At 38.8% G+C, this 12,334-nt stretch overlaps 1 protein-coding gene across 5 annotated transcripts in view; it reads right to left on the reverse strand.

The window, feature by feature from the left end:
* ATXN7 (ataxin 7) overlaps positions 1-12,334 on the reverse strand; it is a 178,071-nt gene that overhangs the window by 164,582 nt on the left and 1,155 nt on the right. The window lies entirely within an intron of this gene.

Raw genomic sequence — 12,334 nt, forward strand, 5'->3', positions numbered from 1 at the left:
ATTCTATTAAAGTACATGAGTGCCTATCATTGATAATTATCGTTGAATGTCAATTTTTAACATATAACAGGCCTGCAGAGTTATAGTGCCGACCTGTTCATTCTTCCAGATGTCTCTCCAGAAGCACTCTCCTGTGGTCTCCTGCACTGACCAATCTGAATAGTGTCATTTCTGCTAAAAACATAAGAGCTAACATATAGGACTGGAGGAAATGCTTTTTGTGAATATCCACAGTGTAACTATTCATATGTGATGGAGAGATTGCTGGTGTTTTCAAGTTTATGGGTTGAATCCTTAGGTCTGGCAGGAAACTGTCCAAGTCAGATGGCTGAAAGACTTTAATGAAAGAGACTGTTTTCAGAGGAAAGGGTAGAGTTAAGGATGAGATGGCATTTCTGTCTCCCAGAAACTAGCAGAATAAAGCATTTACAAAGATGACACTTCCTCCTACTTTGTCTTCGGTTTCCTCTTTCTGAAGGACTCAGAATCAAAGCCAGCATTATATTTTGACACTGAGTACCAAGAAGTTGCCCTCAATGTCACTAGGCTAATTCTCAGAGCTATGGATGTGTTTGCCACCAGAGAACACATATGACAAAAACAAACAACAAAAATATTTTGTGCTACTAACCACTTGCCCAAACATAATCTTTCCTTTTTCTCTCTTTAATTGCATGATAAACCCTCCTTCTGCACTAAGGCAAAAGATGAGCAGGATGAGAAAATTTTAAAATTCTGCTGTGCTCAGCTTTGACTGTCTCTTTAACAGATCTGAATAGATTAGCACTTTTTGATTCTACTGGAGAGAGATGGCATATGCTCACACTATAATCTACTCTGAGCTCCTTCTTTGGATTTTTCTTTTACCAAGGCAACTGACTTTGAAGTTAGATGTTAACTGAAATTATTTGGAAGCCATTATGCTCTACCTTGCTTTCATTTGGCACAAATAACCTGAAGACCATCATATTCCTGAATATTGGAGAATTCTATCAAACAGCTGATTAGAGAATTTTTCTAAGGAACTGGAAGATGGCTCACCTGGCAGAGTGCACACTTCACCATGCCTGAGGACCCAAGTTCAGGTCTCTAGTCACAATAGGAGAACATCACACAAAGGCAAGGTTTCATGAGTGGTGAAGCTTATGCATCTCTCTCCCACTACGTCTTTCATCTTTTTTTTTTTTTCTTTAAACCTCTTTGAAAGAGGGAGGAAAATATGTCCACTGAGACTAGAGGAACCGTGCAGGCATGGAGCTTCTCAAAGGATGCTGAACTGGTTTTTTTTTTTTTTTTTTTATTGTTGTAGTTATTGGTGTCATTGTTTTTTGGATAGGACAGAGAGAAATGAGACAGAGAGGAGGGGAACTGGATTTTATTTTCTTTTGGTACACATTATGAACTCCATGGATATAATTTAGAACCTTCAAGGTCAGATTTCACTATTTCATAGTCATAAATACTCCCAATACAAATATATTTTTTTAAAAAAAGAATTTAACTGTTTCTCATTGTACAGACAGCTTACAGATGATATCACGTGCTCCTATGTGGATAAGACTACAGAATTCAATAACAAACAAACAAACAGGCTGGTGTTTCTTCCACTACAAATGTACAAATACCAGCCAATTAAAACTTTCCAGTCTATAGCTGATTAATGCTTGACACCAAATCTATGGAAAAGAAAGTTAATCATTGCTGACCATTATCCAAAAGAACACACTAAGAAACTTGCTAACTTCTACATCATGATTGCTGCTTACTATAGCAAAAGATTTTTTTTTTTCAGTTTAGCTCCATTTATAGGTCAAAGAGAAAGTTGGGATACCATCTTTCCTACGCGTTACCTTTCTCGCAATCCAGAATAGTTAAATAGATGTAATTCACTGTCTTGCAGTGTTGAAATTTGTTAATAGGGAGTTTTGGAAAGCATAGACATCTTTACTAGCTTCAGGAAGCTAGTAAAACTGAACAAGTCATTCTTTTCAAATGCTTTATTTTCTACTTTTAATTTCTAAATGATTTATAGCTCTAACAACCAGGAGAATAATAATCAATAAAGGATAGAGTAAGCAAAGAAAGGAGTCTCAAATATCATCTCTTAGCACAGTTAAGAGGGACTATGTGCCAGAACACTAATGTCTTTGTGTACAGTGCACTGAAACTTAAAACAGAGATGGGAGACAGTTCACCCAGTAGTGTGCAGCTGACCATGCACAAGTGCCAGGAACACACAAGAACACCATGGATGACACCAGAGGAGCTGCGTGGATGGTGAATAGTGCAAACGTGTCGTCCCCCCGCCCCCCAAAAAATGAATGAAGAGATTGGGTTCAGGAAGCAGTTCACCAGTTATCTTATACATATACAAGTTTATTTCCAAGAGTCATGGCTCACTATGATAAAATGCCACTTCACACAAATGAGGTTCAAGCCCAGCTCCGACTGCATTGAAGGAAGCTTTGGTGTTACTGTGTGTGTCATTGTCTCTCTCTTTCTCTCTCTCTCTCTCTCTCTCTCTCTCTCTATCTCTATCTCTCTATAGAAAGAAAAATAAGTCCTTCTTCCAGATTGGTGAAGTCCTAGCAGTGATGGAGGGGTGAAGGAAGGGAGGGAGAAACTCAATAACAAAGGAACAAAGGTGAATAACATACAAATAAAAATGTGCTAGCACTCTTTTCAGGACCATGTTCAAGTATTCTAAAAGTTTATAATGTCTGTGAAAATTCGACTATGAGACAAACTAGAAATGCAAGAGGAATAAAGTTTTTGGAAGGACCAGATGGTGGCGCACTGGGTTGGACATATGTGTTACAATGCGCAAGGACCTGAGTTCAAGTCCCGGGTCCCCACCTACAAGAGGAAAGCTTTCATGAGTGGTGAAACAGTGCTGTAGGTGTGTCTCTCTCACTCTCCCCCTTCCTCTCAATTTCTGGCCATCTCTATCCAATAATAAAGATAATTTTAAAAATTAAAAAAAGCTTTTGGAATAAAATTAAAAAATTAAAAGCTATGTTAATACTGTGATGCTGGAAAAATCATGATGCATTTTTGCACAGAAAGATACCTCATGACTTTTCTTTTTTTTTTTATTTCTTTATTGGGGAATTAATGTTTTACATTCAACAGTAAATACAATAGCTTGTACATGCATAACATTTCCCAGTTTCCCATTTAACAATACAACCTCCACTATGTCATTTATCATCCTTCATGACCTCATGACTTTTCAGACCCACCAGATAACCTGGGTACTCTTGCCAACAGTTCCATATTGCAGGAGAAATTGCTTGCTCTTTCTAAATTACTAGTTCACTGAAAAGGGGAAAGTTTACACCTCTGTGAACTCAAAATGTTCAAGTACAAAACAAAACAGGTCTAGGTGTGAAAATACTTTGAATAAAATCACATATTTGCATATATTACACCTTTTGAAATATGGCATTATTTATACTATAATGGCTTTAGAAATATAGGTCATCACTTCACTCTATGAGATATTAGGTCTACAATGTTCATCTTATAGCATTAATAATGTTATGAAAGCACTTAAACACAAGAAGGCAAGCAAAGAGAAATTCAGGACTTTTAGTGCAGGATCCAATAAGAGTATCTCACTATGTACTAAGGGTATCACTATATATGAGGTAGCATATTCTTAGCAAGGACCCTATAATCAATAAATGGTTAAATTATAGCTCATGTACTTACTTTAAACATCAGGGAAATGCAGTGAAATGTTGTAGGAAATACACATGTAAAAATGGATAAATATGTTAATGCGTTGAATGGTGATTACTGATTAGATGGAATTGAAATATGGCATAGAATTACAAGAATGCTTCTTAAACTGGGGCTTAAGAATCCATGAGGCAGGTGGTCGCGGAGGCGGCACAGCGGATAAAGCGCTTGACTCTCAAATGTGAGGTCCTGAGTTCAAGCCCCAGAAGCACATGTACCAGAGTGATATCTGGTTCTTTCTCTCTCCTCCTATCTTTCTCATTAATAAATAAATAAAATCTTAAAAAAAAAAAAAAAAAAGAAATATAATTCTTAAAAAAAAAAAAAAAGAATCCATGAGGCAGGAGGTGGGCAGTAGCGCAGCAGGTTAAGAGCACGGAGCGCAAAGTGCAAGGACTGGTGTAAGGATCCCGGTTCAAGCCCCCGGCTCCTCATCTGCAAGGGGGGTCACTTCACAGGCGGTGAAGCAGGTCTTCAGGTGTCTATCTTTCTCTCCCCCTCTGTCTTCCCCTTCTCTCTCCATTTCTCTCTGTCCTATCCAACAACAAAGACAGACAACAATAACTACAATAAAACAACAAAGGCAACAAAAAGGGAATAAATAAATAAATATATTTTTAAAAAAAGAATCCACGAGGCATGTGAGTTTGGAAGCAAGAAGTGGCAACCAAGAATCACTGACAGAGTGTAGTTATTAAATGTGATAGGGTTGTTGAAATCGCTCATTTGAATAGTATACTGCTTTGCCATAAGCAGGACCCAGGTTTGAGCCCATCCCCCACTGCACTGAAGAAAGCTTCAGTTCTGTGGTCTCTTTCATTCTCTACCTCCTCTCTGCCTTCTCTATCTAAATAACAAAAATAGTAGTAACAGTGGTGGTTAAATAAATGCACAAAACAGTCATATGTGGGCAGTGATTATCCACTGGTATTATAAGCTCCGCATCCTCTAGTGTGTTGTGTACATTTTGGGGGAGGCAGGAACCGAGACAACTGCCAGAACCTAACCTGAGTCTGAGAGGTAAATTCTCAGTAGGGAAAGAATAAAGAAGAGTTGGAGAGGTCACTAGTTCCATGTCCTGAGAAGAGAGTTCACTGAGAGCAGCTCCTTAGATCCCTGATGCTGCACTGTCTGACTGACTATGGCTCTTCATTTCAACTACCAATCTGGGAAGCTATACCACACCCTGCCAGGAACCCATTTTTTTAGTGTAGGCGTTTAAAGTAGCCAGACTTAGTTTACCTGCTCACAACAAAAACTTAAGCTGATTAACTTATTTTGAATCTTTAAGAAATGTTCTCTCAAAGAGTTGGGAAATAAAACTTAATTTGGGGGCTGGGTGGGGGCACACCTGGTTGAGTGCATGTTAAAATGCTCAAGGGCCTGGGTTCGAGCCCCTGGTCCCCACCTATAGGGGGAAAGTTTTGCAAGTGGTGAAGCAGTGTTGCAGGTGTCTGTCTATTCTCCCTCTCTATCACCCCCTTCCCTCTCAATTTCTGGTTGTCTCTTTTCAATAAATAAATAAAGATAATAAACAATTTGATTGTAAAGTAATTTAAACTATTGTTTTGGGTGGGGGTAGAGAGCATTATGGTTATGCAAAGAGACTCTCATGCCTGAGGCTTCCAAGTCCCAGGTCAATCCCCATAAACCAGAGCTGATCAGTGCTCTGGTTAAAAAAAAAAAAAAAAAAAAAAACTATTGTTATCATGTTAAAAGAAAAGGATGTATCACAGAGTATAATACAAAATACAAGTAAAATCTGAGACATTGAATTTTTTTTCATATCTTTAAAATATTGCTTTCTCCCACCTTTTGCCCTCCTATGCAAATTTCTTCACTGAAGGATTTAAGAAGCATTCTTGATAATCTTCCCTTAACTTTTGGGATCTGCTTCTAACTAGGTAGAAGAGCTAGGATGAGTACTTAAGCTACCCAAGACTTGCTTATAACCTTTAAAATGGTACAATAACAGTTGTTATCCTAACAGACAACATGGAGAAATACTTAGTACTGCTTCTTACATCACAGTTTACTGGTCACAGCACACACCAACAAAGATTTGGTTAATAGAGCAAAAGTAAGAGGCTCTCTGTTTACAGAGATGTCTGCCCCAGGGGCCAGGTGGTGGCGCACCTGGCTGAGTGCACATGTTCTAATATGCAAGGAGCCCAGTTCAAGTCCTCAAGTCTCACCTGCAAGAGGCAAAGCAATGTTGCAGGTGTCCCTCTTTCTTCCTATCTTCCTGTTCCTTCTTGATTTCTGTCTCTCTCTATTAAATAAATAAATAAAATATTTTTTAAAAAGATGGTTGTCCCACATCCTTGAATGTTCCTCCCCTCCTTTTTGGTGTCACCTGTGAAATACACTTTGCAGTATCTCCCATCAGATCAAATATTTAGAGGAAAACACTGGCAGAACTCTTTTCATTTTGGATAGAGTTTGAAGACACCATGTTAAGTGACACAAACCAGAAAGGCAGTCTCACTCATGGACAGAACTAAAGAAACAAGAACAGAAAGAGGAAACACAAAGTAAAACTTGGACGGGTTTGGTGGACTATACCAAAGCAAGGGACTCTTGAGGAAGAGTGGGGTGTCTTCTAGAACTCTATACATGAAGATAGGAAAAAAAAAAAGGAAACTTCCTAGCTTCTTCCTACACGAAGACACCTAATTTCATCTGCTTATTCCTACCTTTGGATTCCAGTTTATTAAACAATTTGTTCTGCTTTATATCTTACTGCCTTTCAGCCACTAAGTTGCAGATGCTACTACGATTCCATCCTGAATCCCCTGGGCAGACCTCACCAATGTGTTCTGGAACCTCACTTCTCCACAGCCCTACTCCACTAGGAAAACTAGGCTGGGGGTATGGATCAACCTGCCAATGTCCATGTCCAATGGAGAAGAAATTATAGAAGCCAGACCTTCCACCTTCTGTTCCCCATAAAGAATTTTGGTCCTACTCCCAGAAGGATAAAGAGTAGGGAGGCTTCCAGTGGAGGGATGAAGTACAGAACATGGGTGGTAGGAACTGCAGGGTACTATACCCCTGTTATCTTATAACCTTGTTAATAATTATTAGACCACTACTAAAAATTATCTTAAGTTCAAATTATCAGTGTCCACAGTCTCCTTAGAACATTACCATGCAGGGCAGGGGTAGATAGCATAATGGTTATGCTAACAGACTTTCATGCCTGAGGCTCCCTCAAGTCCCAGGTTCAATCCCCTGTACCACCATAAGCCAGAGCTGAGCAGTGCTCTGGTTTAAAAAAAAAAGAACATTACCATGCCTGGTCACTCATGTTCTATGGTGCTTTCTGGCACTAAATAGATATGACAAAGATATGGATGGATGGCAATGATGAAGTTATTTTCTATATGTCATAAAATTTACAAAATTGTGTACTTTTCAATGGACCATTTTCAAACCTGTATGTGCTTATTATTAGTTCAGAATCTGACATATCCAGAATTTTGAAATAACCTGCCAGGCTAATGTAGAATACAATTCCACTGTTAAGAAAACTAGAAAGTTCTAACACATCCTTTAGTGTCTGGGTTACCTGACCAAGGTAATCAGAAAGATGTGAAAATAATTTACTTTTTTAATTAAAAGCAGAATGGCTTCACACGGCTTATGTGGAAATGAGCATGATCAAAGTTTTCTCTTTGAAAAGATGTGATAGCTATTTTTCAACTCAAGAGGAGAACAAGACTACCCTCAAAATGGCTACTTCCTTTGAGTCTTTAGTGGAGGTATATGACTAAGCAAATGTAGTGGTCATTCCTCTTTCCTAGGATTATTACTGTTATTACTATTACTATTATTATTATTTATTGTCAAGGCCTCGCCACTCTAGGCCAACTTTTTCAGATAGAAAGGCAAGATAGGGAGTCAGGTGGTAGCACAACAGGTTAAGCACAGGTGGCAAAAGCACAAAGACTGGCATAAGGATCCCAGTTTGAGCCCCCAGCTCCCCACCTGCAAGGGAATCGCTTCACAGGTGGTGAAGCAGGTCTGCAGGTGTCTGTCTTTCTTTTCCCCCCTCTGTCTTCCCTCCTCTCTCCATTTCTCTCTGTCCTATCCAACAATGATATCAACTACAACAATATAAAACAACAAGGGCGGCTCCCCATCTGCAAGGGAGTCACTTCACAGTCGGTGAAGGAGGTCTGCAGCTGTCTTTCTCTCCCCCCTCTGTCTTCCCCTCCTCTCTCCATTTCTCTCTGTCCTAACAGCAACAACATCAATAACAACAATAACTACAACAACAATGAAAAACAACAAGGGCAACAAAAAGGAATAAATAAATATTTTAAAAAGGAAAAAAAGGCAAGATAGAGGAAGAGACAGAAAAATCTTTCGGAGCCGGGCGGTAGCGCAGCGGGTCAAGTGCAGGTGGCGCTAAGCGCAAGGACCGGCATGAGGATCCCAGTTCGAACCCCGGCTCCCCACCACAGGCGGTGAAGCAGATCTGCAGGTGTCTGTCTTTCTTTCCTCCTGTCTTCCCCTCCTCTCTCCATTTCTCTCTGTCCTATCCAACAACGACGACATCAACTACAACAACAATAAAAAAGACAACAAGGGCAACAAAAGGGAAGATAAATAAATAAAATTACAAAAAAAAAAAAATTTAACATAAGAAAAATCTTTCAACACTGGCGCTTCTTCTAATGCAATGGGAAGGTTCAAACTTGGGTCACATGCATTATAAAACAGGTGCACTATATAGGTGAGCTATCTTGTTGACCCATAACAGCTGTTTTCTACAGATTCAGAAAGATTAGCTCAAGCTGAACTCAATTAGAAAGCTTGAGCAGGTTCAAATCTAAGCCCATATTTTAACTATCACCCTAGTAGTAAGTAGAAGGCATGGATGGTTACTACAAATAAATGAGAGAAAATGAGCAAGAAGACAGAAACAGTGGAAATTTAATTTATGGTCATGAGCATTGTACTTATTCATATATTTCCTCTCTTCTCACTCATAATGCCCTGTATGATTTTAACAGAAAGAAGAGGAGGAGGAGGTGGAGGAGGGCTGGAGAGATTGCAGCAGGGATGGGAGCTGGACTCTCATGGCTAAGACCCCCCAGTAAGTCCAGATTCATCCCCAGCATCAATATAAGCCAGAGCTGAGTAGTGCTCTGATCTTCTCCCTCACTTTCTTCTAACACTTTTTAACTTTTTTTTTTAATCTTAAAGGAAAATGCAATTCACTTCTTCTAAACTCTTTGTTGAGTGAGTATCACTGGGGCTTGATGCCAGCACGATGAATCCACACTCCTCCTGGAGGCCATTTCCTCCAGTTTCATTGGACAGGACAGTGAGAAATTGAGAGGGGAGACAGAGAGAGAGAGAGAAGCTCAGGAAGCATCCCCTCTGCAGGTGGGATGGGGCTCAAATGGGAGTCCTTGTTCATGGAAATGTGTGTGCTTATCCAGATGCACTACTGCTTGCCCCTTAGAGAAGACATTTTAAAGAAGTCAGAATTAAATATCAAAAATTGCAGGTACAGTTTCCATCTGTGAAATCCCTGGATAACTGTGAGGATCCCCAAAATGAAAGAGCAAACATTGTTTGAGGTGATGGACTGGAAAGTATGCGTGCAATTTTTTTCAGATTTTTTCATTTAACTTACAAATGAAAAGTAAACATTAGAATCTAACACAAAGAAAGAGCTGAAGGGTGTTGACTATTCTTTCTGTCCACTATTCATGCCCTCAGCTTTGTCAACTACACTACCATTTCCTTTCCCCTAAAGTCTACATTACAGACATAAGTTCTGTCAAACTTTTTTTTTTTTGCTCTGAAGCTCAGTGCCCGCACAACAAATCCACCACTCCCAGTGCCTTTCTTTCTTTCTTTCTTTCTCTCTCTCTCTCTCTCTCTTTTTGAGACAAAGAAAATTGAAAGGGAGGGGGGAAGAGAAATACCTGCAACACTACTTCACTACTCCCCCCTGCAGGTTGGGACCAAAGGCTTGAACCTAGGTCCTTGAGCATAGCCATGCATGTGGTCCATAAGGCTTGCCATCACCTGGCCCCAAACCTAGTTAATTTTTGAAAACCCAAGTTTTAAAAAGTCTTAATTTGCTAACATTTTCACCATGTTTGCTTAGATCTCGCAGGCATTGTTTTCACATAGCACGTTTTTATTATGTTTATACACATCCACATATAGCTTTTAAAAATCTTTGCTGTGGGCCAAGTGAGGGGCTCTAAGTTTTAAAGAGGAAACATCATGCTATCTCCATCCAGTAGGTACTGAGTCTCCAGATAGAGAACTGGAGGGCCAGTCAGGTTAAACCACTGCAGGGAGTGAAAGAACCCACATTCAAAATAAAGCCTGTCTGACTCAAAAACTACATTTCCCCACCACATACTGCTGGTGTGCCAAGGCACAAATACATTTTCTTAGAATGACTAACTCCCAATCACATTTCAGATTTTCTGCAGCAATAAGAGTGGGACTGAATGAGCCATTTTCTTAAAGGGCTGGTTGTCAAGTTCAAGTCTCTGCTTATTGATCATGAATCGATCTGGTCTACATTTTAAAATATAATTTAAAAACAACCACAATGCCCCTAAGGCTAGTATGCTAGGCCTTTTATGTGTGTGTGTACATGGTTTATCAACTCTTTGCTGTGGGAACAAAATGGAAGTGCTTTGTACTTCTGAGACCACATGACTAAGTCAAAGACAATGCTAAAATGTGAATAGCACACACTTAGTTTTTCTTACGGCTTTTCTCTTAATAATTATCCTAATTTCCATTTTATTTAATTAAAACAAATATTTCTGACTTTTGAAGGCAATGAAATGCCATTTAAAGACAACAACAACTATAAACACTCTTTTCAGAAAAATACACAAGAATTTGGGTCATGTGCTGGTGAGATAGCATGAGCTCTGTTATGCACCTGATAACAACTGGCCCACACCACACTGGGGGAAGTGTTGGTTCTATGATCTCTTCTGCTCTCTCCTTCTGTCTCTATCTCTATCGGAAAAAGCTGTGCTAGAGTGGTGAAGATTTGACCACAACAATGACAAAAAGTTTGCATTATAAGTAAAAGGGGTTCAGACATTCCTTGAAGCCAACTCACAGAATTTCTGGAGGTCCACAAACACAGAAAAGGCCTTGCTCTAAAAGCACATTACAGTATCATTTCACAAGTCCAGGATAGGGACCATCTTCATCCTTCATCATTCTAGAAATTTAATATTAAGCACTCAGCTTTCTTCAACTAGACTATTATACTCTCAAAGCACAGGTATGTTTCAAATAAACTACCCAATCTAATATCATATAAGCTTGAAGTCCAAATTAGTTCTGGCAGCTAAAAGACAGTTTTGTTATAGCTTAATATCTGCTACTTCTTTCTGCCCAGAGTTCTCCCAAGAGTATGATACAGAGTTCAAATCCTTCCTTTTACTCATAGGACCACTTATAAGGCATCCAAAAGATATTTCTTCACTCTATATATATAAAGAAAAAAATCTATTTAAAAATGCCTAAATATTCAACACAATTTATAAGATAGCTGACAAAGCAAACTTTTATTAAGTTCAAAAAGGCCCAAATCTACTCCAACTATTCAAATAAAGAACTTTCGAGAATGTTTCCTTTCAATTGTTTCTCAAACTTCGAAATCTCTCCAATCTCTCTTGCTCTAATTACTTTAGAAAATTCCTAGCACTGTCCAACAAAAATGAAAATTAAAAAATAAATTTTAAAAAGTATATGGCCAGGACTCTATCTATGAGTAACAAATAGAATGTCTCCTGCAAAACTGAACAGTTGCAGAGGACAATGATATTTTCCTATATATTCATGGAACCCCTAAGATACTGTTTCAAAATCAGTATCATAATTGTAAGACAAAATAACAACTAACTTAAAGAGATTTTCATTTCACCACTTGACAGTTAACTTTTGGAGTAATAATGAGGTGGCTCATTATTACCAAGGAGGTGGCTTGGGAGTTAGTGTTAGACTGACAAACATAAGTTCAGAAATTCTATTCCCTAATATCCTGTGCCCCAAAGTGATGCTCTGGTTCTCACTCTCCTCTATCATCAAAAAATAAATTAATGATGAAAAAATAAATAATGACCTCTACCAAAATGTCACTTAGGATAAGCAATCAGTTGACACTTTGGATGTAGTTTGTGGTTCTTGAGATTTAAAATAATTATTTTTGTTATCGTCTTGCTGTTTTCTTTCCTTCTAACATCAAAAAAACAAACAGGTCTGGTGCCCCTGTAAGGCCAGGGTTTATTTAGGTCAATAGTATCTCAAACCCAAAGGACGTTGTACACCCTGGAAGACAAAAGCTAGATCTCAGAATCTCCAGTGACAGTAATATATTTATATTGTCTCTGTGCCACAAGTAAAAGGAAGCAATTCTTAAGAGCACTGTTGGAGAACATTATTGAAGTTTTGACTTCATGCATAAGAATAAGCTCTTAGATGCACTGATTTCTCACTATTATACACGTGCAACTCTTCCTCTTTGCTCGCTTCAGCAGCATATATACTAAAATTGGAACAACTCTTCCTCTTTGGGGGAAAAAAA

This window comes from Erinaceus europaeus, chromosome 12 (genome assembly GCF_950295315.1).
Source record: "Erinaceus europaeus chromosome 12, mEriEur2.1, whole genome shotgun sequence".
Taxonomy (NCBI): domain Eukaryota; kingdom Metazoa; phylum Chordata; class Mammalia; order Eulipotyphla; family Erinaceidae; genus Erinaceus; species Erinaceus europaeus.